Source organism: Choloepus didactylus, chromosome 3 (genome assembly GCF_015220235.1).
Source record: "Choloepus didactylus isolate mChoDid1 chromosome 3, mChoDid1.pri, whole genome shotgun sequence".
NCBI lineage: Eukaryota > Metazoa > Chordata > Mammalia > Pilosa > Megalonychidae > Choloepus > Choloepus didactylus.
In genome coordinates, this window is record NC_051309.1 from 65,973,369 (window position 1) to 65,998,861 (window position 25,493).

Below are 25,493 nucleotides of genomic sequence, written 5' to 3' on the forward strand. Positions count from 1 at the left end.
CTTGAATTTAATAGACTATGTTGTCTTGCATTAAAGAACCACATATCCAAATCACATACACTAAATGCTAGGAAAATCATGGACACATCCTAGCAGCCATCTCTCAGCACTCACCTACAACTTACCTCCCAGCCTCCTTTTCTACTGTGTGCAAATGTTTCAGTGTGTTTCCATACCATGGCCCAGGGGAGATGTTAGATCTAATGGACCCAGAAAACAGGAACAAGCAGCCCCTGCTGCTTATCAGAGCAGCAAGTCTGAGTGACAGGGTGTGCTCCCCCACTGGATTGTAAAAACACCCCACCCTCAGGGAGCACAGATTCATCTCTCCTCCCCCAAGCAATGTTGGTGATGCAGAGCTGCCATTCACTGACCCTGACCTGGGCAGTTGGCCTCCCCAGGAAGCTGGTCATGATGGAATCTCTTCCCCTGCTCTTTTGGATCCTTTGTGCTGTGTAAGTAGTAAAGCAATTGTTTGCTGAAAGTTCCTTTTGTGCCTGAAGCTGTGTTTTCTCCTTGTAGCAACTTGCTCCACAGCTTTTGGCACAGCAAGTAGTGTTCATGGGGGACATATGGAGTGGGTTGATTTTTTTACCATTCTTTTCAACTCTTTTGCATTCCTTGTATTCACAAGCTTCTTGAGTAACACAGGATCATGGCTTTGTGTTAGCTGAGGGGTTGCCTCTACCATACCAGTCCTTGTTGAAGTACTGACCCACATCCAGGGGTCCTAGAGTGTGCCGTCTCCATCCTTTGGGGGAAGAATAGCAATAAATGGGAATTTGAGAACCCATCCCCCATGAATGCCAGGGAGTTGGCTAGTTGGTTTCACAATGAGATCAATGAGGTTGGGGCTCCCACCACCCAGCGTATACTCCCCTGGCTCATGGCCTCATATATTTCCTCTCATTTGGAAGGAGGCATACCTGCACTCAGGCCACACAGATTGATCTTTTTTTTTTTTTTTTTTGGTTTATAGTTAACATTAATATTTTAATATTTTTGTATCAATTGGATCAAAGGTACCACACCAATGCTAAGTATGAACAATAGGGGTGTATATGGAAACGTATTTTTTATTCTTAGGAAAATGTTACATGTCACAGAAACAAACAAATTTATAAAAGAAGGAAGGCAAGTATGCAAATAATTGTGTTCTACCTGTCAATCAACACAACTTTGGTAAGAATATATAGGTGGTACATGGCCAGGTATCTTGACTAAGAGGACCCCTTTGGACATCTTGAACTTTATATAGCTACACACTTCCATGGAACATAATTGTGCCCCTGTTATCATAAGTCATTTTCTTGGAAGCTTATTTCTGTAATAGTGAAAAAAAGCCCAATCATAATCAATGCTTAAGGGTCACCCTCTGAAAACCTCCCCATTGCCCCTGTGGCCTCTCTCTGTGCTAAACTCTGCAAATAAATTTACTACCTTACCCGTTTCCCACCACTCATGTGAGTCACGACTCCCAAGGATGAGCTTCCCGGGTGCCAAGGGATTATTATCAAGAATTAATCAGGAGGCATTAGGAGAAAGACCTGGAGCAAAAGGGGGAAATTAAATAAAACAGAATTTCTATGGCTAAGAGATTTCACAGAGTCAGGAGGACATTTTGGAGGCCAGTCCCATTCAGGTCTCAGCTAGATCTTGCAAACTGTCATGTTTTGTGAGGCCTCAGACGGGTGCTCCTGGAGTCTGCGGGGTCATCCAGATGGTATGGATGAGCCACATGGCTACATAAAATCAACACCCCTTCAGTGGGTTCTATCTGGGAATCCATGTAAAGCTATTTATCCAATACAACATAGCTATGTTATAAGTCCCATGGTCATGATTCTTGTGCTTCTTTTGCTTGAATGTATAGTTTTCAATTTGCTTGTTGAAATTCCATAAGAACCTCAGAGACCTCGTGGACAAACTCCAAACTCTAACTTGTTGGGAAACTGAAGTAAGTCCTCTGGCAGCTCAATGAAGTCTTTGTCGATGTCCACAAAACAGAAATTAGCCTCTTGAGACAACTCTAGCTTTGATTAGGCCATTGGAATGCTTTGACCAAGCCATTGGAATGCAAGCCCATCAGATATGGGACAGGAGCATCTAAGAAATGTAGGGGAGAGTCTTGGAGTATAGATTCATAGACATGCTCCAATGGAAAGAAAACATGAGCACTACAATCATCTCTGCCACAGTCATCAGTCTCTGGTAATGTGTTATAAAGCATTATTTGAAATTCCAGGAGAGCACAAGGAATAAGCTGAAACACATTCTCCACCCCAAAGCAGTTCGATGACCTCTTTGACAGGAATGTCGAATAGAGGAGGCTTATTGGTGCTTGGTCTTTGGCAGGTTATTGGCCCATAGACCCCAGAAAACTTCAAGGGCCAGTCAGGAGGTGGGAATGGCACCACATAGAGTACATTGTATATTTAGATCTCAAGGTGCAGAGGTGTGGTGACTGCCTGGTGGAATTGCTCTAGCACAATTCTACATGCCTTTATGAAGGACATGGTTTTGATGAGGCAGAAGCACTTAGAGATTTAGAAAGTATTCTGGCTAATGTCTTAGGAGTTGAAGCACTGCAGCTTAGTGCAAGAATTGCCTTCAACATCCTCTATGCCACTCTGCTCTCAGTCATTAGCAGGGGTAGCATGTCAGACATCACAGTCAGCATTGTGCATTTGGTAGATGGTCTGCATTGCACTGAAGATTTGCTTGCTAGTCACCTCCTCATAAAATGTAAAGGCAAACCCAAATATCCCAGAACCCTCCTCTCCTTTGATAATAAAGGCATGGAACTGGAACTCACTGGGATCAGCCTGGATCTTGAATGCTAGCCCTTTGGACATGCATAGCATTCCCAGTGCATCTTGGTCAAAGGGATTCCAGTCTACATTCTCATGATATAGGGCAAGTACCTTAGACTTTAATGTGGTTGGCAGTACCTATTTACTGACTCATGGGCTTTTGCTAATGGCTTAGCAGTCTGGTCCAGTTCATGAAGAGAAAGCAATTGGAAAATCAGAGGTTCCCAAATTTGGGGCTGCGACCTCTGGAAATAATTAGCAGATTGGAAAGGGACCATGTTACTGATATTTGTGTGTATGGCAAGGGCCTGTATCATGATGAACATCATTAGAATGCCCTAACCAATAAAGGATGCTTTTCATACCTTATGAAGCTGGAGACCCTTTTGGGTAAGAGATAGAAGATGATCACTGCCTAGAGGATGAGGACAATGAACTTACCTTTGATGACATCTGTGAAATAATTATATCCCCCAGCTTCTTCAGCTGCTGGGTACATCCACCATTGAACTGGACATGGAAATCCTGACATCATGAATATATGGGCTCAGGAACACAGAGTACTTCTCCCATTAAAAGAGGCCAAATCTTTCATTTACCAATATGAGAGATGTCCACTAAAGCCAGAATCCAAAAAGGGCATTTAGGGAGCAATTCCCAGAGAGGCTGCACTAAGCTGCTCATAGAAAGTGGATTACATCAGCCTTCTCCCACCATCCTAAGGTGTGTCCTATGCCTTGGACATGGTAAACAGAACTATTCAGTCTATGGCCTTGTCTTTGGAGTTCATCATTCATGTAGATGCAGTACACACATGGGATACCTTGGAAAAGTGGCTCTGCCACCAGTTTGTGTACCCAGATTACATCTCCTCTGACCAAGGATTCCACTTCACTGCACAACCCACTCAGTGATGGGTCCAGACTCACAGAATTATGTAGACCTTCCACATCACCCCCCACCACAGGCAGCATGCATTGTGGAACAATTAATAGCCACCTGAAGAAGGAATTTTGTGTCTACATCCTGACAACTCTCTCTGTGGATGGTCTACCCACCTTACTCAGGCCCTCTGAAAGCTGAACTCAGCAGTTCCCTAGAAGAGAAACATGGCCTTATCCCACTTCCTACACAGGGAAGGGTCTCAGCATGGGGGAGGAATCTAGTCTTTGCTGCACATAGGCCTTATACCCATGAAGATGAGGATTGGTTCCAAAATGGAGACCAAGGACTCACCACTTGGGACTCTCATTTTCAGCCACTGTCAGGGATTCATTCTGCTTTTCACCACATTATCCCCTCCACATGATTCCCAGGATGGTGGGAGATTAGGAACAGCAGACAGAGGGTTGGGTTGACAGAAGCAGGCTTAGAACTGCTTAGCATACATGGCATGAAAATCTAGGGGCTGGAACTTCATGGCCTGACTCTTGCATACTGGAAGTTAGTGGGTGATGCCCACCCCTGGTTGGGACACCAGTCCTCTTAGAGATAGTCACTGGGCACCTTCAATGAGTTCTGACAACTCCCATCTATCAGAAAGGGGTGGAAGTGCGTGGGAAGATATGGGTAAGGTGCACAGATCAATGGAAAAGAGGTAAGGTTATAGCTCAGGGCAAAGTGTAGAAAGACTGGGTGGCCTTAGAGGAAAAAGATAAGTTACTACAAATAGGCCAAGAAAGTGTCTCCCATGGTAGATGGTTCCATCAGCGCCCTGTGAAGACTAGTTATTGTCCCCCTCACTGTTTTCTATTGATTTGACCTGGTGGCAACCTAGAAGGAAAATAACTTTTTCCAGCTGACCCTGCCCATTGTGGCAGCATGGAATCTAAACAAATTCTTTTTCTGCCATCTGATCCCTTGCTCCCTCTTCCCTCTTTGCTGAGTTCAAATTGACACTTAAATAACTGATTTCCCCTGCCTCACATTTGAACCAACTTTAGGAAATTCTTCATCGAAGTCCTGTGACAAAGATAATGGCACAGCTGTTGGCTGTGCACTATTTTTCTCCACACCCCTGGATGACCTATTGGGAGGCAACAACCTCTGATGTAATGAGACTGGCAAATGCCTCTGTCATTTTTGCAATTTGTCAACTTGAACAAAGCATGCTTTGCTTGGGAGGGGAGAGTTCCATGATTCTGGATTTGCCTCTTCCTGCAGATGATTATTGTGCTGACTGAAAATAAACAGCATGAGCACATGATTCTCTAGAAACTTTCTCCTAGCCCAATAAGGAGGCATATGTGCTATTACTAACACCCCCTGCTATACATGGGTTAAAACCTCAGGGGAAGTGGAAGAAGAAGTGAGTAAAATCCAATGGCAATACCAATGGCTGCAAAGTTTATGGATTCTATGTGGGACTTCTTCAGCTGGCAGCTCTGGGAAGGTAGGAAGGTGTGGATGCAACCATTACTCCAGACAGGCCTGATCACCCTGCTTGGAGTAATGATATGAATAAAGCCCTCCTAACGTGCTTCAGCTGTTAGTGTCCCAAATCTTTATGGTTATCTTTGTTGAGAGCTATGGGTTTGCATGCCCAACCCCTCTCTGCTTTTGTGCCTGAGGTGGAAGGTGGACTTATGTTGTAGAAACTAATGTGCAGCAGTAGTTATTTCAGAGAGGACTGCTGGGAAAGTGAGGGAGACACCTAACAGGCATCTCCCAGCCCTCTCCTACCACTTGCTCCACTTCCTTTTCTATTGTGTGCAGATGTTTCAACATGCTTTCATTCCACAGCTTGGGGGAGATGTGAGGTCTTATGGAGCAGCCTGACCAGACCTTAAACACAGAAACCAGGGACAAGCAGCCCCAGCTGCTTAGCAGGTTGAAAACCCTCAGTGGCAGGCATCCTACTTCCTAGGTTATATAAATACCCCACCTTCAGGTAACGCATATTTGTCTCTTCTCCAATGTGAGGCAGGGTGTATGGAGCTGCCATCCACTGACCCTGACCCAACCTGTTGGCCTCCCAGGAGACCAGACTTGATGTGATCACTTCTGCTTTTTTGGATGCTAGGTAGGAATAAGATGGTCAGTTGCTGAAAATTTCTCTTGTGTCTGAGCGTGTGTTCCCATGACACACCATTAAAAAAACTTACTCCATGACAACATTTTAGGTATATCTATTACTATGAAACTATTTTTCTGAATTGTCCTTGATATCTGTGTCCCCTCTAAGGAAACAATGATATAGGATATAGTTTAAAAGATCAACTTTATGAAAAGGGCAAGCACAGATTCTTTAATTCTATGAACCAGAAGCCTCCAAGGTGCATTAAAATATAATACCATTTGCCAAAAATGCTGTGTACACACTTATACAAAAGCATACACACAGACTTTTTCATAAAAAATCACAGGACTTTACTGTTTCTGGAATAATGTAGAAAGTATTTCAGTATAATTCAGTTGAAGTACTTTGATTACAAAATAAGAAAAAAATATTACCTTACTCAGTCTTGATTTTTTTTTATAGAAGATTTTGTGTTATACTCAGGAGTCTTTTACTGACTAGATTGTTCAGTTTAATTTAACTCCATTTGACAGACATTGGGTGTATAGCCCTAATAATTTCTCATTTATTTCTTTCCACTCTATTTCTGTACTTTTATTGAGATTTATCTCAAAGAATTGTGCTTGGAAGTGTTTTTTTTGTTTTGTTTTGTTTTCTTTTCTTTTCTTTTCTTTTTAGGTCATTGACTACATTTGCTCTTGCTTGCTAATGTGTTCTCTGAAAGTGAAGTTTGTTATAAATTGAATAATATTGCAAGGATTGATTGCTAATTGACCTTTATTTTTGGACTTTATTCATGTTCTTTCTAAAAACCTCTAAAGAAAAATAATTGAGCAGCTAATTTGGCTTCTTGTTTATACTATTTGCTTACAAATCAAATATTCCAGTTTCAACTGTATTTTTTCCTTATATTTTTCTCAGTTTTGGCTGAAAAGTAATTATACACTGAGACAAAAAATATTGCTCTTTGCCTTAAAAGACATGAATTGTATAACACTAACACAGTATTCCACAGAAACAAAAACAAGAAACAAATGTTAATTTGTACAAAGCCACTTAAAAGTTACTTAAGTTGTGATTGCTTAGAGGAGAAGATAATTGTTTTCCTAATTAGTTACTTTTCATTGAAATTATTTTCTCTAGAAAGTTTTAAGAAGTATTCTTTTTTTTCCATGCTTCTATTGCCCATTCTTTTTATTGTAAATACAGGTCTAAACTACAAATATAAATGTGTATAGAAATTCACATTCTGTATAGTGTTATACAATTAACTTCATCAATTTTTCAATACCCTGTCCTAAAGGTAGTATATCTGTAGTCTAGCCAGCAATCTATGAGAAGTTTTGCACTAAATCTTTACCTAAATAAGGATGATTGCAATTAACTGAGTCAATTAAATATTTTCTCTTGAGTTGAAGACCAAAGTATAGGTTAGTGAATTAGCAAAGTTTTCCTGTAGAAGGAAGGTAAAAGACAGAAAGGGGATACAATGCGAAAGCAATAGAAACCTTGTATAAGTGGGAACCATGAATAAATGGATATAATGAGAAAACAGAAGGATGAAACAGAGAAAGTGGACTTGTTCAATAACTGTAGTTTATAGATGATCTGCTGAGCATCTATTGCTTTATCTGCTGCCAAGAATGGATATTATGAGTAAGTGGCTGAATTAAGGCCTTATGAATATTTGGGACCACATGTTCCCATGAGTGCTTAATGCATACTTGTTTCTTTTGTCCTTCCCTATGTTTAGCACAGATATAAGCTATTTATTTACCTGCATGTAACACATCTTATAAGCTACTTGATTCTAATAGCAGTATCTTATTTTCTACGGGACAACTGAATACTGTTAAATAATAGAGAAAAATGTATTTCAAACAAATCGGCTATTTAAAAAAAATTGATTCAAATTACATATTGAAAGACAGTTTCGCCATCAGAGTAAAAAGAATATTTAAAAGAACAAAAATATATTTAGTTCTTAGTCATAATTAGCATAATGTTTAAGATAATAGACCAATGTTTAGATTATATTTAAAAATGGAGAACAGAGAAGCACTTCTGTAATGGTGGAAGTAGGACCCTGAAGAGTCATTCTTGCATAAAAGCAATTAGAACACTGGAAAACAATCAAAATCAACATTTTCAGAACTCTGGATGTTATAAAAAGTTTTCCCACAATTCTAGAAGGGTTTCTTTAAGGAAAACAGCTGGCTGTTAGTAAAACAGAGAACTTTATCATGTGTCAACTTGCCTTATTTCCATTCCCCACTGTCCATATGTGCAGTTAGCCTTGAAAAAGTAGCAAACTACAGCCACTGCAAGGGCCCAACAACTTCAGAGCATGCCCAAAAGCCCCACTCTAAGAGAACTATTACTATTTGACTTTTCTGGCATCATCCTGGAAAAGTCCCACTCACAAGGATTATCTTTATTTGACGTGACACAATGTTCATTAAATAAGAAACCTTATTTCCATGGCATCTGCTAGAAATAACTAGCACAGCAATTTTTAATATTGCATTTGTGTGAGATGGTGATACTAGTTTAGGAAAAAAAAACACTAGCAAAAGAACTTAAAAAGAAAATGAGATGTGATAAGGAGTTTTGAAAAGCTGTGAAATATTCCTGCAGATGTAGATCACATGCATGTGAAGTCGGTGTACATACCCTGAAAAGACTTGAGAAGGAACTAATTTCTTATCTTTTTCTGATGTTGAGATTCTGAGACAACAACAACAACAAAAAAATGAAGGCTAGGGAAGAGTGTAAAGTCCTGGAGCCTTGAAAACTTTCCTCAATACACACACATCGTGCCCTTTGGCAAAGTGTAGGAAACATATTAGCCAAAGGCATTAAGAAAATCTCTGTATCATCATTAGCTGATGACTAGTGTAGCTGAACAGAGACTTCAATGACTGCATACTACAAGTACTATAGACTTTACAGAATGAGCCAGGAAAATCATTTAAAAACAGTCACAATAAAAACAGACAATAGAAACAAACTGCAGGGGAAAGAAGGATTTCCAGAGTTTTTACAGTAATTATGGGAATAATTTGTTTTTCTGCATTCTCCTTTATTATACTTCACAGATATTGCATTTTTTTTTTTTTACAGATTGAAGGTTTGTGGCTACAGCACGTTTTCACTTATGTGAGTAAAATGCTATAAAACAGCATTGCATGCTGCAGAGAATCTTTCATGAAAGGAAAAATCAATCAGTGTGACAAACCTGAGTGTTGGTATATTTTAAGAAATTTCCTTAGCCACATCAACTTTCAGCAACCATCACTGTGATAGTTGAATGTATTATGTCCCCCAAAATTCCATTACCATTAATGTAATCTTGTGTGGGCAGATGTTATCAGTGTTGATTGGATTGTAATTCTTTGAGTGTTTCCATGGAGATGTAACCCACCCAACTGTGGGTGATGACTCTGATTAGATAATTTCCATGGAGGTGTTACCCACCCATTCAGGGTGGGTCTAAATTAAATCATTGGAACCATATAAATGAGCTGACAAACAGAAGGAACTCAGTGCAGCTGAGACTGACATTTTGAAGAGAAGCTACAGCCAAGAGGGACACTTTGAAGAATGCCCAGGAGCTGAGAGAGGAGCTGCAGATGAGAGACAGTTTGAAGATTGCTGTTGAAAGCAGACTTTTGCTCCAGAGAAGCTAAGAGAAGACAAATGCCCCAAGAGCAACTGAGAGTGACATTTTTGAGGAACTGCAGCCTAGAGAGGAACGTCCTGGGAGAAAGCCATTTTGAAACCAGAACTTTGGAGCAGACACCAGCCACATGCCTTCCCAGCTAACGGAGGTTTTCCAGACACCATTGACCATCCTCCAGTTAAGGTACCTGATTTCTGATGTGTTACCTTGGACACTTTACGGCCTTAAGTCTGTAACTGTGTAACCACATAAACCCCCTTTATAAAAGCCAATCCATTTCTGGTGTTTTGCACCCCGGCAGCATTAGCAAACTAGAACAATCACCCTGATCAGTCAGGACCCATCAACACTGAAGCAAGACCCTCCACCAGCAAAAATTTATGATTTGCTGAAAGCTCAGATGATAATTAACACCATTTTTAGTAACAAATCATTTTAAACTAAGGTATGTACATTATTTTTTTTCTATACATAATGCTATTGCATGCTTAATAGACTAAAGTAAAATGTAAAAATATGCACTTGGAAACTAAAAAAATTCATGTGACTCATTTTATTTTGATATTCACTTAATTGTGTTGTCTCGAACTGAAACTACAACACCTCTGAGGTATACCTGTGTATTATTCAAAATGTACAATTTTCAATAACAACAACTAAAATTTTGAGGTATGCAAAGAAGCAGAAACATATAGTCCTTAAACATGAAAAGAAAGCCAGTCAATATAAGCTGTCTCCACAGAAGCTTATTTGAAGCACTTACTAGAAAAAGACTTCAAATCAGCTATTATGACTATGTTAAGAAAAGAAAAAGAATGTAAACCACATTCAAAGAATTAAACTAAATATGAGAATAATGTTTCCCCAAACAAAGGATAGCAATTGAAAGGCAGAAAGTTTTAAAAGAAGCAAATAGAAATTCTGAAATTTAAAAGTAAAGAGCTGAAATGAAAAGGCTCAAGAGAAGATTTGAGAGAATAAAAAACTTGGTTATGTCAATTGAGAATATTCATTCTGAGGTTCTGAAAGAAAAATAATGAAGAAAAACGATAGAGCCTCAAAAACCTGTGGTACCACTAAGCATACCAGCATACAGTGGGAGTCCCAGATGATAAGAGAGAGGGAAAGGGTAGAGGGAAAAGGAGCAGAAAGAAATATTGAAGAAATAATAGCTGAAAGCTCTCCAGATTTGATATAAAATTAATCTACACTTCCAAAGAGCTCAACAAATTCCAAGTAGAGTGAACTCAAAGAGATCCACACTTGCCAACATCATACAATACCAGACAAAGAGAGAATCTTGGACACTGAAAGAGAAGAATAATTCATTTAAAATGCAAGAGATTCTCAATAAGAATAACAGCTGACTTATCATCAGAAACCAGGGAGGCCAGAAGATAATGGGAAGACACTTTCAAGATGGTAGGAGAAAGATTGTCAATCAAGAATCTTATTTTCAGCAAAACTTGCCTTAAAAAATGAAGACTAAATTGACAAAATTAGACAAACTAAATCTGAGATATTTAATCATTAGCAAGAATACTGTAAAAATATCACTAAAGGGAGTCTTTAATGCTGAAATTAAAAGACAATACAAAGTAACCTGAATCAGTATGAAGAATAAAAAGCTCGTCAGTAAATGCAAATATATAGATACATTAAAAAGACAGTATAAATATAATTTTGTTTTCAACTCTTTTTTTCCTATTTGATTTAAAAGAAAGCTGTACAAATTAATAATAATAAATGGAATTATAATGTATAAAGATGTAATTTGTATGATAACTTGATTACAGCACAAAGTGGAGTGAAGGGAATGAAGCTATGTTGGAAACAAGTTTTTGTGCAATATTGAAATTAAGTTGTTATGAATCTTAACCAGATTGTTTTAAGGTAAGATGTAAATTTTAATTCCCAGGGTAAATAGTAGGAAATTACTTTTTGAATGTGCTACACAGAAAAATATCTAACACAAAATAAGGCAATATTAAAGGCATTGAGGAGCATAAATCATATAAGACATATATGCCAAATGGCAATAGCAGACAGAAATCCTAGCATATCATCAATTGCATTAACTATTAATGGATTAAACACTCCAATCAGAAGTCAGAGATTTTGGCTGCCTAAAAAAAGGCAAGATCCAACTATATGCAGTCTAATAGGAGACAAATTTTAGTTTCAAAGATCCAACTAGGTTGAAGTAATCCATAAAAGATTACACCACTTTGCATGGCAACTGTAAGAGAGCTAAAGAAGCTCCACTAGTATCATAAAGATGCTTTAAAGTAAAAATATTGTTAGAGATAAAGAGGGACAACTTACAACATTGAAAGTTTAGCTCCATCAGGAATATATAACATTGTAATCCTATGCACATAAAAACAGATCCCAAAATAAACAAATAAATATTAATAATAAAAAGAAGAAATAATTGAACCATAATAAGTGGAGAGTTCACTATCAGTAATGAAATAGAAGACTTGGACAAAATTGTAGACTAATGAGACATAACAGACTTCTATAGAACACTCCATCCAACAACATCAGAAGATAATATTCTTCTCAATTGCACAATAAAATATTTTCCAGTATTGACCATTTGCTAGGTCATAAAATAAGGATTGATAAATGTAAAAGAATTGAAGTCATACAAAGTGTGTTCTCCAAACAATGAAAATAATTTTTACTTTGCTAGAGGATAATTTACACCTGTATATACCCATATTAAAAAATAAAAAGAACTCAGACCAAGAGCTTAGACTTCCACCTTAAGTAACTAGAGAGAGAAGAGAAAACTAAACTCAAACCTAGCAGAAGAAACAATAAAGATTATAACAAAAATAAAAGAAAGAAAATAGAAAACAACAGAGATAATCAATGAAAATGAAAGTTGATTCTTTGAAAAGATCAATATATTGACAGATGTTTGTCAAATTATCCAGGAAAAAAGAGAGAAGGCTCAAATTAATTAAATCATGGATGAAATAGGAATATCACTAATGACCTGACAGAAATAAAAATAAATTAGAAAAGAATACTATGAATAACTATATGGAAACAAATTATATTATCTAGGTGAAATGAAGAAAAAAATCCTAGAAAAATATACTCTATCAAAACTGATTCAAAAACAAAGAATTCTGTCTACACCTATGCCAAGACAAGAGATAGATTGAGTTAGTAATCAAAAACTTTCCCCAAAGAAAAGCTCAGGACTTGATGCTTTACAACATACTTCTACCAAGCATTTAAAGAAGAATTAACACTAATCCTTCATAAATTTTCCAAAAAATATAACAGGAGGGAACAATTTCTAACTCATTTTATGACTCTGGCATCAGAGTCACTTTGATGCCAAAACCAAAGATAAAACATGAGAAAATTATAAATTAATATCCTTTAAGAATATTGACACAAGAACTCTCAATGCTAGCAAATAGAATCCAGCAGCATATAAAACAAATTATGCACCATGACCAACTGGTTTTTTTCTTTTTCTTAATTTTATTTTGAAATAAATTCAAACTGACAGGAACAGTTGCAAAAACAATACAAACGCCATACACAGAACTCTAGCATACCCCTTCCCCCCTCCCCCGATACCCTGATCCACCAACTTTAACATCCTGTCACACCACCATTTCTTTCTTTCCCTCCTTCCCTATCATCCATCATCTATTGCTCTGTCTTCTGAACATATGAGAGTGAGCTGCACACATCCTTGAACAATATAATTCATGTATGCATTTCCCATAAACAAGAACATTCTTTTATGCAATCCCATTAAACGCAGCTAAGAAGTGCAAGAAATTCAACATTGATACAAAACTTACATTCTATATTTCCTTTTTTTTTGTATCCCAACTGTGTCCCTTTGAGCCTCCTCTCCTCCATCCTCAGATCCCATCCAGGATCATCCTTGGCATTTAATTGTCATTATCTATTTAGACTGTCTTTTTTTTTTTTTTTTAATTGTGGATACATATATACAGCCTAAATCTTCCCATTCCAACCCCTCCCTAGCATTCCATTAGTGGGATTAATCACATTTAGAATGCTGCAATGCCATCCCCTTCCCACCATCCATTAAAAGAAATTTCCCTTCACCCCAAACAGAAACCCTACACTCATTTCTTAACTCCCCATTGTCCCTTCCCCCACTTCTAGTAACCCATACTCTACTTTTCATCTCTATGGTCATATTTTCTGATACTTTATTTGTGTTTACTGTGGGGATTAAATTTAACCTCTTAAATCTAATAACAATCTTGTTTTTCTTTGGTACCAACTTAACTTCAATAGGACACATAAGCTATGATCCTATACTCCTCCATTCCCCCACCTTTATGTAGTTCTTGTCAAAAATTACATATTTTACATTGAGTCCAAAACCACTGATTTATCATTACAGTTCATGTATTTTAGATCCTGTAGGAAGTAAATAGTGGAGTTACAAATAAAAAATACAGTAGTATTGGTATTTATATTTACCATGTGATCTTTACTGGAAATCTTTATTTCTTCATGTAGTTTCATGAAGTTTAGTGTCCCTTCCTTTCATCCTGCACAATTCCCTTTAGCATTTCTTATGGGGCTGATCTACTGGTGATACAGCCCCTCAGCTTTTGGTTATTCGGGAATGTTTTCCTCTCCCCCTCATTTTTAACCTCCAGGTCCTTGTGAATTTTCTAAGTCTCTGATGATTATTGACTTCTATTTGTATTCCATTGTGGTCAGAGAATGTGCTTTGAATAAATTCAATATTTTTTGAATTTATTGAGGCTTGTTTTATATCCCAGCCTATGGGCTATTCTGGAGAAAGATCTGTTATCACTAGAGAAGAATGTGTGTCCTGGTGATTTGGGATATAATGTTCTATATATGTCTGTTAAATTTCTCTATATCTCTCTGTCTTTTCTTTGTTTCTCTATCAGTATGGCTCCCTTTACTATCTGAAGTATGGCAGGTCTTTTATTAGCAAAATCTCTCAGCATTTGTTTGTCTGTGAAAAATTTAAACTCTCCCTCAAATTTGAAGGAGAGTTTTGATGGATAAAGTATTCTTGGTTGGAATTTTTCTCACTCAGACTTTTAAATATGTCATGCCACTGCCTTCTCATATTCATGGTGGCTGCTGAGTAGTAACTACTTAGTCTTATGTTGTTTCCTTTGTATGTGGTGAAGTGCTTTTCTCTTGCTGCTTTCAGAACTCTCTTCTTCTCTTCAGTATTTGACAGTCTGATCAGGATCTGTCTTGGAGTAAGTTTATTTGGATTTATTCTATTTGGAGTTCGCTGGGCATATATGCTTTGTGTATTTATATTGTGTAGAAGGTTTGGGAAGTTTTCCCCAACAATTTCTTTGAATACTCTTTCTAGACCTTTACCCTTCTCTTCCCTTTCTGGGACACCAATGAGTCTTAAATTTGGATGTTCTATTTTATCTATTATATCCCTGAGATCCATTTTTATTGTTTCAATTTTTTTCCCATTCTTTCTTCTGTTCTTTTATTTTCCATTCTGTGGTCCTTGAGGATGCTTAGTCATTGTTCAGCTTCCTCTAGTCTTGTACTATGAGTATCCAGAATCTTTTTAATTTGGTCAACAGTTTCTTTTATTTCCATAAGATCATGTATTTTTTGTTTACTCTTGCAAGTTCTTATTTATGCTCTTCTAGGGTCTTCTTCATGTCCTTTACATCCTGTGCCATACTCTTCTTCATGTCCTTTATCTCCTGTGCCATCATCTCATTGTTTTTCTTTAGTTCTTTGATTAATTGCTCCAAGTACTGTGTCTCCTCTGGTCTTTTGATTTGGGTGTTTGGGTTTGGGCTCTCCATATCATCTGGTTTTAACATTTGCTTTAAAATTTTCTGTTGTTTTTGACCTCTTGGCATTTGCTTTACTTGATAGGTTCTTTCAGAATATGAAAAACACCAATCTCTAATTTATAAGATATACAGCTTGGTGGCATACACTTTCTCTAACTAACCAGCAGATGGCATCCGTGAGTCGCCTATTCCCCTCAAGTCAGTTCTCCTCAACTTTGCCTTTGTGGTGTGTGGGGTTCTGATTCTTGTGGGGTTCAATTGGTGAACCAAGTTTGGGTGTGTTGTTGGTGCTGTCCTCCCTGAATGAGGGGCATGTGTCTGAGTGGTTAGGGAGGCAGGGCAGCTTTAATAATAAAGCCTCCCAGGTGTTCCTGGAGATTTAAGGCTGTTGCAAGAGTCTAAGCCTTCATTTCAGTGTTGCCACAGATTGTCTCTGCTGCTGACCCACAAGTCCTTGGTATTGGCATAGAGTTCCTGGGATTTCCAAGTGGGTCCCTCTTCTCAGCCATGCTCTTCCAGGACCTCTGCTGAGGGAAGGCTGTACCATGTCACAAGTGCATTCCAGCCCTCCAGGGAAGCCCTGGGCCACCAGGCCATGTAGGAGCATTCCCAACCTGTTGTAAAGATGGTTGAATATGGCATGTTAATTTTCCCCTTTTCACATAGCTGCGACTTCCCAGGTCTGGGACAATTAACTGTGGGTGCACTAAAGGCCACTGTCCACAGCTGATATTGTGGCATGTGTGCATGGTGCTGTAGGAAACACTCCCCATCACACTGGGACCCTTGGCACAGCTCTGGGCTGTGGCTCTGTCCCCAGGCAAGAGCATCCCCAGCCTGCTGGGAAGATGGCTGCAAGGGGCACAGTTTCTTTCTCCTTTTGGCTCCTCTCTGCCCTCCTGGCTCCAAGAATGTTAGCAGTGGGTGTGGGAAGGGCTATCTTCCGTGTCAGATATTGAGGCATTGGCACAGCCCATTCCTGCCATGCTTCACTGTGCAGTTCTCGCCACTGTATCCACAGCCACACCCGTTTTTTTTTTTTGTTTTTTGTTTTTTTTTTAAGAACTAGTCTGTCTCCAAATGCCAACCCACAGTTTCCCCACACCACAGCATGACTGCCAGACTTTCAGCTGGCTCACTCACTCATTTCAGAATGCAGACTCCTGGTTTCACCAAATGCATGGTCCCTCTGGATTTATCAGACCTTGTCTGGCTGGTGCATCACTGGAACTGGTGTTCTGGGTCACTTTCTGGTTTTTATCTAGTATTTTTCATAGAGGTGTCTTTTTGTCCTGTCTCACCTAACTGCCATCTTAGGTTCTTCTGCCCCAAATGGCTTTTATCCAGGAACACAGTTAGCTTAACATCTGGTAATCAATTAATATAATGCAACATATTAATAGATTTAAGGGGAAAAATTCATCTTAGTAGACAGAGAAAAATATTTGATATCATCCAAAACTTTTTCTTGATAAGACACTCAATAACCTAGGAATAGAAGGAACTCCTGTATATACTCTATAAAGCATAACTGCAGAATAAAAACTAAAACAAAACCCATGGTCATTCTTAATGGGGAAAGACAAAACACTTCCCTGATAAAATCAGGAACCAGACAAGAATGCCTACTCTTGGCCATTGCATTCAAAATTAAATTGGGGGTTGCAGACATGGCAATTAGGTTTAAAAAGAAATAAAATTCATCAAGACTAGAAAGGAAGGAGTAAAGCTATCTCTATTCATAGATGACCTAATTGTACATATTGAAAACTCTAAGGAATTCACACATGCAAAACAAAAATCATATTATTAAAACCAATAAATGAGTTCAGAAAGTTTAAAGAACATAAATATCAATATGCAAAATTAATTATATTTCTATATACTTGCAATGAATAATCCAAAATGAAATTAAGGGAACAATTACATTAAAATAGCAAAAAAAGAGAGAAATATTTAGGCATATATTTAACTAAATGCAACACTCATACACTGAAAATTATAAAACATTGTTGAAAGACATAAAGAAGGCCTAAATAAAGGAAAGAAACCCTTATTTCACATACTGAAAGACTTAGTGTTGTTAAGATGGCAAAACTACACAAATTGATCTGCATATTGAACTCAATTCTATGAAAATCACAGACACCTCTCTTTTTATTTATTTATTTATTTGCAGAAACTGATAATACAATCCTGAAATTAATATAGATATGTAAGGTAAGGAGAAAAGATAAAATAATCTTGAGAAATAAGAGCAAAGTTCAATGACTCACATTTCCCAATGTTAAAACTTAGAAAGCTATAGCTTTCAAGACAGTGTGATATTGGCATAAAAATAGACATATAGCTCAATGGAACAGATTGATAGTCCAGAAATAAATCTTTACTTTTATAATCAATTGATTTTGACAAGTATGTTGAGATAATTTAGTGGGGGGAAATAGTTATTTCTATGCACATTGCTTGAAAAACTGTACATCCTTACTGTAAATAATTTGTTTCCTTACTTCATATCATATTCAAAAATTAACTCAAAATGTGTCATAATTCTAAATCTAAGTACTAAAACTATGTAGCACTTACAAAATACAGGAGCAAATACCAGTGGCCTTGGCTTACACAATGGTGTTTAGTTATGACAACAAAAGCACAAGTAACAAAAGAGAAAATAAATTGTACTTCATCAAAATTAAAAACATTTGTTCTCCAAGGGACATCATAAATAAAATGAAAACACAAAGACTGAGAGAAAATACTTGGAAACCATATATCTGGTATAGAATATTTACCTAGAATATATCACAGAACTATCACAACTCAAAAGCAAAAAGACAGCCATTTTTTAAAAGACAAGGGATTTGAATAGAGATTTCTCCAATATACATAATTATGTTCAATAAACATATGAAAAGATTCCTAGAATCCATTCATTAAGGAAATGCAAATCAAAACAACAATTTGATGCAACTTCATACCCATTAGGACAGCTAAAATAAAAAGACAAACAAGAAAAAGTACTGCAGAGGTTGTGGAGAACACTCATGCATTGCAGGAAGTATTGTAAAATGGTACAACTACTTTGGAAAACATTTTGGGAGTTCCTTAAAATGCTAAATATAGAGTTACCAATGACCTGCCAATTCACTTCTTGGTATCTAACCAGTAAAAATGAAAATGTACATCCAAACAAAAACTCATATATGGGTATTCATGGCAACATTATTCATAGCAGCCAAAAAAGGTAGCAATTCAAATATTCACTAACTGATGAATGGGAAAAAAATGTTATATCTATCCAATGCAATATTATTTGGCAATATAAAGACAAAAAAAGTTCATTCATGTGGACATGAATAAATGAACATGACAACATTACACTAAGTGAAAACAACTGTCACAAAATACAAAATATTATCTTTCCATTTTAATGAAATATCCCAAGTCAGCAAATTCATATAGACAGAAATTAGATTAACAGTCATCAGGGCCTTCTAATGGATACAGGGTTTCTTTTGGGGCTGATCCAAATGTTCTAAAACAGATTGTAAAACTCTGTGAATATATTATAAACCATCAAATTGTACACTTTAAAAGGTACTTTTGCAGAAAGAAAAAGTTGAGGCATCAGGCAGGGAAGAAAAAAAGCATTAAAAAGGCATTGCTGGTGGAATCTAAGATGGTGACTAGGTGAGACAGAGAAAAAAACACCTCCATGGAAAACACTAGATAAAAAACCAGAAAGGACCCAGAACACCACTTCTAAAGTAGCACGAGCTGGAAAAGTTCTGCTAATGCCACAGGGAATGTGTGTTTGGTGAAACCAGGAGTCTGCATTCTGAAACGAGTGAGTGAGTAGGCTGATCCGTCAGCCATGCTGCGGTGGGGGGAGATGCTGGGCTGGCATTTTTTTTTTTTTTTTTTAAAGAGAGAAGCCTGGGAACAGCTGCAGATAAGATGGGAGAGGTCTGGACTAACGCCTCGGTGTCTGGGGTGGAGGATACCCCTTCCCACACCCACTGCAGATTGTCTCGGGTCCAGGGAAACAAAGGGGAGAAGCCCAGCCTCGTGGCCATCACCCCAGCAGGCAGGGCTGCTCCTGCCTGGGTCCGAGCACACAGCACAGAGCCAAGCCGAGAGGCCCAGCCTCGTGGCCGTCACCCCAGTGGGCAGGGCTGCTCCTGCCCGGGGCCAAACACACAGCACAGAACTGAGACAAGAAACCCAGCCTGACAGGGAGTCTTTCCCACAGCACTGCTCACATGACACAATATTGGCTGTGGACAGTGACCTTGAATACAGCCACGGCTGATTGTCCCAGAGCTGGGAGAGAGGAGCTGTGCAGAAAGGGGAAAGTTAACGGGTCCCATTCAACCATCTTTGAAGTGGGCTGGGAATGCCCCTACACAGCCCAGTGACCCAGGGCTTCCCTGAAGGCCAGCGCTCACTTGTGACGTGGCACGGCCCTCCCCCACTCAACAGAGGTCCTGGAAAAGCATAGCAAGGAGGGAGGAACCACTCAGAACTCCCAGGGAACCTACGCCAATACCAAGGACTTTTGTGTCAGTGGCAGAGAACAGCCTTAAATCTCTGGGAATACCTGGGAGGTTTGATTGTTAAACCTGCCCTTCCTCCCTAGCCACTCAGGCACATGCCTCTCATTGAGGGCAGACAGCACTGACAACACACCCAAATTAAGTGCACCAATTGGACCCCAAAAGAGTCAGATCCCCACATAACACAAAGTTGGGGAGAACTGACTTGAGGGGAATAAGTGACACAGATGCCATCTGCTGGTTAGTTAGAGAAAGTGTATGTCACCAAACTGCAATTCTAACAAATTAAAGATCAAGTAAAGCAAATGCCACGAGGCCAAAAACAACAGAAAATCTTAAAGCATATGATAAAACCAGATGACATGGAGAACCTGAAACCAAACACTCAAAACAAAAGATCTGCAGACACACAGTTTCTGGCAGAATTAATCAAAGAACTACAGACAGGCAATGAGAGCATGGCACGGGATATAAAAGACTTGAAGAAGAGCATGGCACAGAATATGAAAGACATAAAGAAGACCCTAGAAGAGCATAAAGAAGATATTGCAAGAGTAAATAAAAAATAGAAGATCTTATGGAAATTAAAGAAACTGTAGGCTAAATTAAAAAGACTCTGGATAGTCATAATACAAGATTAGAGGAAGTTGAACAACAACTCAACCTCCTCGAGGAGCACAGAACAGAAAATGAAAGAACAAAAGAAAGAATGGGGAAAAAAATTGAAAAAATCGAAATGGATCTCAGGGATATAACAGATAAAATAAAACATCTAAATTTAAGACTCATTGGTGTCCCAGAAAGGGAAGAGAAGGGTAAAGGTCTAGAAAGAGTATTCAAAGAAATTGTTGGGGAAAACTTCCCAAACCTTCTACACAATATAAATACACAAAGCATAAATGCCCAGCGAACTCCAAATAGAATAAACTCAAAAAAACCCACTCCAAGACATATTCTGATCAGACACTCAAATACTGAAGAGAAGGAGCAAGTTCTGAAAGCAGCAAGAGAAAAGAAATTCACCACATACAAAGGAAACAACATAAGACTAAATAATGACTACTCAGCGGCCACCATGGAGGTCAGAAGGCAGTGGCATGACATATTTAAAATTCTGAGAGAGGAAAATTTCCAACCAAGAATACTTTATCCAACAAAACTCTCCTTCAAATTTGAGGGAGAGCTTAAATTTTTCACAGACAAACAAATGCTGAGAGAGTTTGCTAATAAAAGACCTGCCCTACTTCAGATACTAAAGCGAGCCCTACTGACAGAGAAACAAAGAAATGAAAGAGAGATATAGAGACTTTTAACAGACATGTATAGAATATTACATCCCAGGTCACTGGGACACACGTTCTTCACTAGTGATCACAGATCTTTCTCCAGAACGGACTGTATGCGGGGACATAAAAACAAGCCTCAATAAAATAGAAAATATAAAAATGAATTTGTTCAAAGAACATTGTCTGCCCACAATGGAATACAAATAGAAGTCAATAACCATCAGAGACTTGGAGAATTCACAAACACCTGAAAGATAAAAATGAGGGGGAGATGAAAACATTCCCTGACAATCAAAAGCTGAGGAACTTCATCACCAGTAGATCAGTCCTAAGCAGGCTGAAAGGAAGGGACACTAAACAATTGACTGAAACCACATGAAGAAATAAAGATTTCCAGTAAAGATCACATGGTAGATATAAAGACCAATACTACTGTATTGTTGATTTATAACTCCACTGTTTACTTCCTACAGGATCTAAAATACATAAACTGTAATGATAAATTGGTGGTTTTGGACTCAATGTAAAATATGTAATTCTTGACAAGAACTACATAAAGGTGGGGGAATGGAGGAGTATAGGAACACAGTTTACTTGTCCTATTGAAGTTAAGTTGGTTTCAAAGAAAAACAAGATTCTTATAGATTTAAGAGGTTAAATTTAAGCCCCATGGTAAACACAAAGAAAGTATCAAAGAATATGACCAAAGAGATGACAAGTAGAGTAGGGGTTCCAAGAAGTGAGGGAAGGGGCAATGGGGAGTTAAGAAATGAGAGTAGGGGTTTTGGTTTGGGGTGAAGGGAAACTTCTAGAAATGGATGGTCGGAAGGTGATAGCATTGCAATATTCTAAATGTGATTAATCTCACTAAGGGAATGCTAGGGAGGGGTGGAATAGGAAGATTTAGGTTATATATATCTTTCCACAATTGAAAAAAAAAATAAGACAGTCTAAATAGATGACAATTAAATGCCAAGGATGATCCTGGACAGGATCTGAGGCCGGAGGAAAGGAGGCTCAAAGGGACACAGCTGGGACACAAGAAAAAAAAAAAGGAAATATAGAATGTAAGCTTTATATCAACGCTGAATTTCTTGAACTTCTTAGCTGTGTTTAATGAGATTGCATAAAATAATGTTCTTGTCCATGGGAAAGGTATATGTGAATTATATTGCCTATTCAAAGATATGTGCAGCTTGCTCCCATATGTTCAGAAGACAGAGCAATAGATGATGGGTGTTAGGGAGGGAGGGAGGGAGGGAGGGAGGGAGGGAGAGAGGGAGGGAAAGAAAGAGTGGGTGACAGGATCTTAAAGGTGATGGATCAGGGTATCGGGGGGGGGTCAGGGTATGATGGAATTCTATGTAGGGGGTTTGTACTGTTTTTACAACTGTTCCTGTAAGACTGAACTTATTTCAAAATAAAATTTATTATCAATAAAAAAAAAAAAGACATTGCTTTGTGTAATGGCTCCTTAGCTAGGATGAATATGAAATTATTAAGTTTGGATGTAGCAAGGAGAGGCAAGCTTCTTTTGCTATTTTGTCAAATCAACCAATATACCATACTTTTAAATTCTTTTTAAATGGAATTTCATTGAAATATATTCACATGCCGTATAATCCATCCAAAGTATACAATCAGTGGCTCAAAGTATCATTATATAGTTGTGCATTCATCACCACAATCAAAATTAGAACATTTTCATTACTTCCCCAAAATAATAAAAATAAAAAATAAAAATAAAATATAAAAGAATACCCAAAACATCCCATTCTCCTACATTCAGAAGTTCAAAACTCTCTCTGAGTCTCAGGTGTCAAACAGATACCCAAATTTCCAGGGAACTACCAGATTACACACAAAGAACGCATCTCAGAATTTAGTTAAAACTCAGGAAAAGATATGACTGCTGAAAGAGCTTACATCTAGAAAGTCTTACAATAAGTCTTATTGAACATTCTGTACTCCTTAGTCATTGACTGCCCAATCTCTGTCCCCATTTTATCCCCAGATAACCTATGATCTCAAATTCAATTCTCAGCATTTGCACATTATCGTTAGTTTATACTAGTGAGGGCTTACAATATTGTCCCTTTGTTTTTGGCTTATTTCATTCAATGAAATGTCCTCAAGATTCATTCATCTAGTTGCATGGCACACAACTTCATTACTTCTTGCAGCTGTTCAGTATCCCATTGCATGTATACATCAGAGTTTGCCCCTCTGTTTATCCATTGCTGTACACTGAGGCCACCTCCATCCATTGCAAATCATGAATAATGCTGCCATATACATTAGCACGCAAATGTCCATTTGTGTCCCTGTTTTCAGTTCTTTCAAGTATGCACCACATAAGGGAGTTGCAGGATAATATGGCAGTCCTACACCCAGACTCCTGTGGAACCACCACACTGTTCTCCAGAGGGCCTGCACCATCCTACTTCCCTACCAACAGTAAATAGGTATATCTCTCTCCACATTTTCTCCAGCGCTTGTATCTTTCTGTATATTTTTAAACAGCTTTATTCACACACCATATAATCCATCCTAAGTGAACTATCAATGGCTCCTGGTATAATCAAATAGTTATGCATTCACCACCACAATCTGTATGAAAAATTCCATTTCTTACACAAAGAAGAGGAAAAAATAAAATAAAAATAAAGATTAATAAAAAAAATAAAAAGGAGAGACAACCACCACAACAAAATCCCGTACCCCTCCATTATATTTGCCCCTTATTGACATTTAACTTTGGTATATTACCTTTGTTACGATTTGTGGAAAACTATTACACTGTTCCTTACTGTTAACTATAGCCCCTACTTTGCATTTATTGTGTTTTTTCTGGATACCATCCCATTTTCAACACCTTGTAATGGTGGCATTCATTTGTTCTTGCTCATGTAAAAACTTTCTTATATTTTTACATTTAATCACCATCAATGTCCACTCTAGGTTTCACTAAGTTATACAGTTCCAGTAGCTTTTATCCTCTATCTTTCCTTCTGTGTCATAATGTACCTAGTCTTCCTCTTTCAACTATACTCAGAGTTTTGTTTATTATACTTACAGAATTGTGCTACCATCAGATAGTATTGTGCTATCCATTTCTGGATCTTTACAATCAATCTTGTTGAATATTCTGTACTCCTTCAGCATCAAATGCCCAATCTTCACTCTCTTTTCTAGCTCCTGATAACCTGTGACCTTAACTTTAGCTCTCGAGTTTGCTCATTACAATTAATTCACATTAGTGAGATCATACAGAATTTGTCTTTTTGTTTCTGGCTAATTTCACTGAACATGTCCTTATAGGTCATCCACATTGTTATATGCATCATAATTTTATTCTGTCTTACAGCTGCATAATGTTCCATCATATGTATATATGATAGTTTGTTATCCATTCATCCATAGATGGACATTTGGGTTGTTTCCATTTCTTGGCAATAATGAATAATGCCACTATAAATGTCAGTGTGCAAATGTCTGTTCAGGTCCTAATCTTCAGTTCCTCTAAGTATATGCTTAGAAATGGGGTTGCTGGATCATATGGCAATTTTATACTTAACTTCTTAAGGAACCACCAAACTGCCTTCCCAAGTAGTTGCACCATTTTACATTCCTACCAACAGTGAAAAAGTGTACCTCATTCTTCACATCCTCTCCAGCACCTGCAGTTTTCTCTCTTTTTTGTTTTGTTTTTTTGTAATGGCCATTCTATTAACTATGAGGAGATATCTCATTGTGGTTTTGATTTGCATTTCCCCAGTAGCAAGTGAAGTTAAGCATCCTTTCATATGATCCATTTTTATGTCCTCTTGGGAAAAATGTCTGTCCATGTTTATTGCCCATTTTTTAAATTGGATCCTTTGTCTTTTCATTCTTGAGTTGTATGATCTCTTTATATATTCCATACATTAAACCTTTATTTGATAGGCAGTTTCCAAATATTGTCACCCATTGTGTAGTCTGCCTTTTTTACTTTCCTGACAAAGTACTTTGATTCCCAAAAGTGTTAAATTTTGAGGCAATCCAACTTGTCTATTTGTTCTTTCATAGCTCATGCTTTGGGTGTAAGGACTAGAAAACCACCTCCCTATCACAAGATGTTCAAGGTATTTTCCTACATTTTCTTCTAAAAGTTTTATGGACTTAGCTTTAATGTTTAGGTCTTTGATCCATTTTGAGTTAATTTTTGTAAAAGGTATGAGATAGGATTCCTCTTTCATTCTTTTGATATGGATATCATGTTCTCCAAGCACCAGTTGTTGAAGAGGCTGCTCCATTCCAGTTGAGT

At 37.8% G+C, this 25,493-nt stretch overlaps 1 pseudogene; it reads right to left on the minus strand.

Moving 5' to 3' along the window:
* Positions 1-1,907: 1,907 nt before the first annotated feature.
* The window catches only part of LOC119530276, a 28,914-nt pseudogene continuing 5,328 nt past the window's right edge, over positions 1,908-25,493 (minus strand).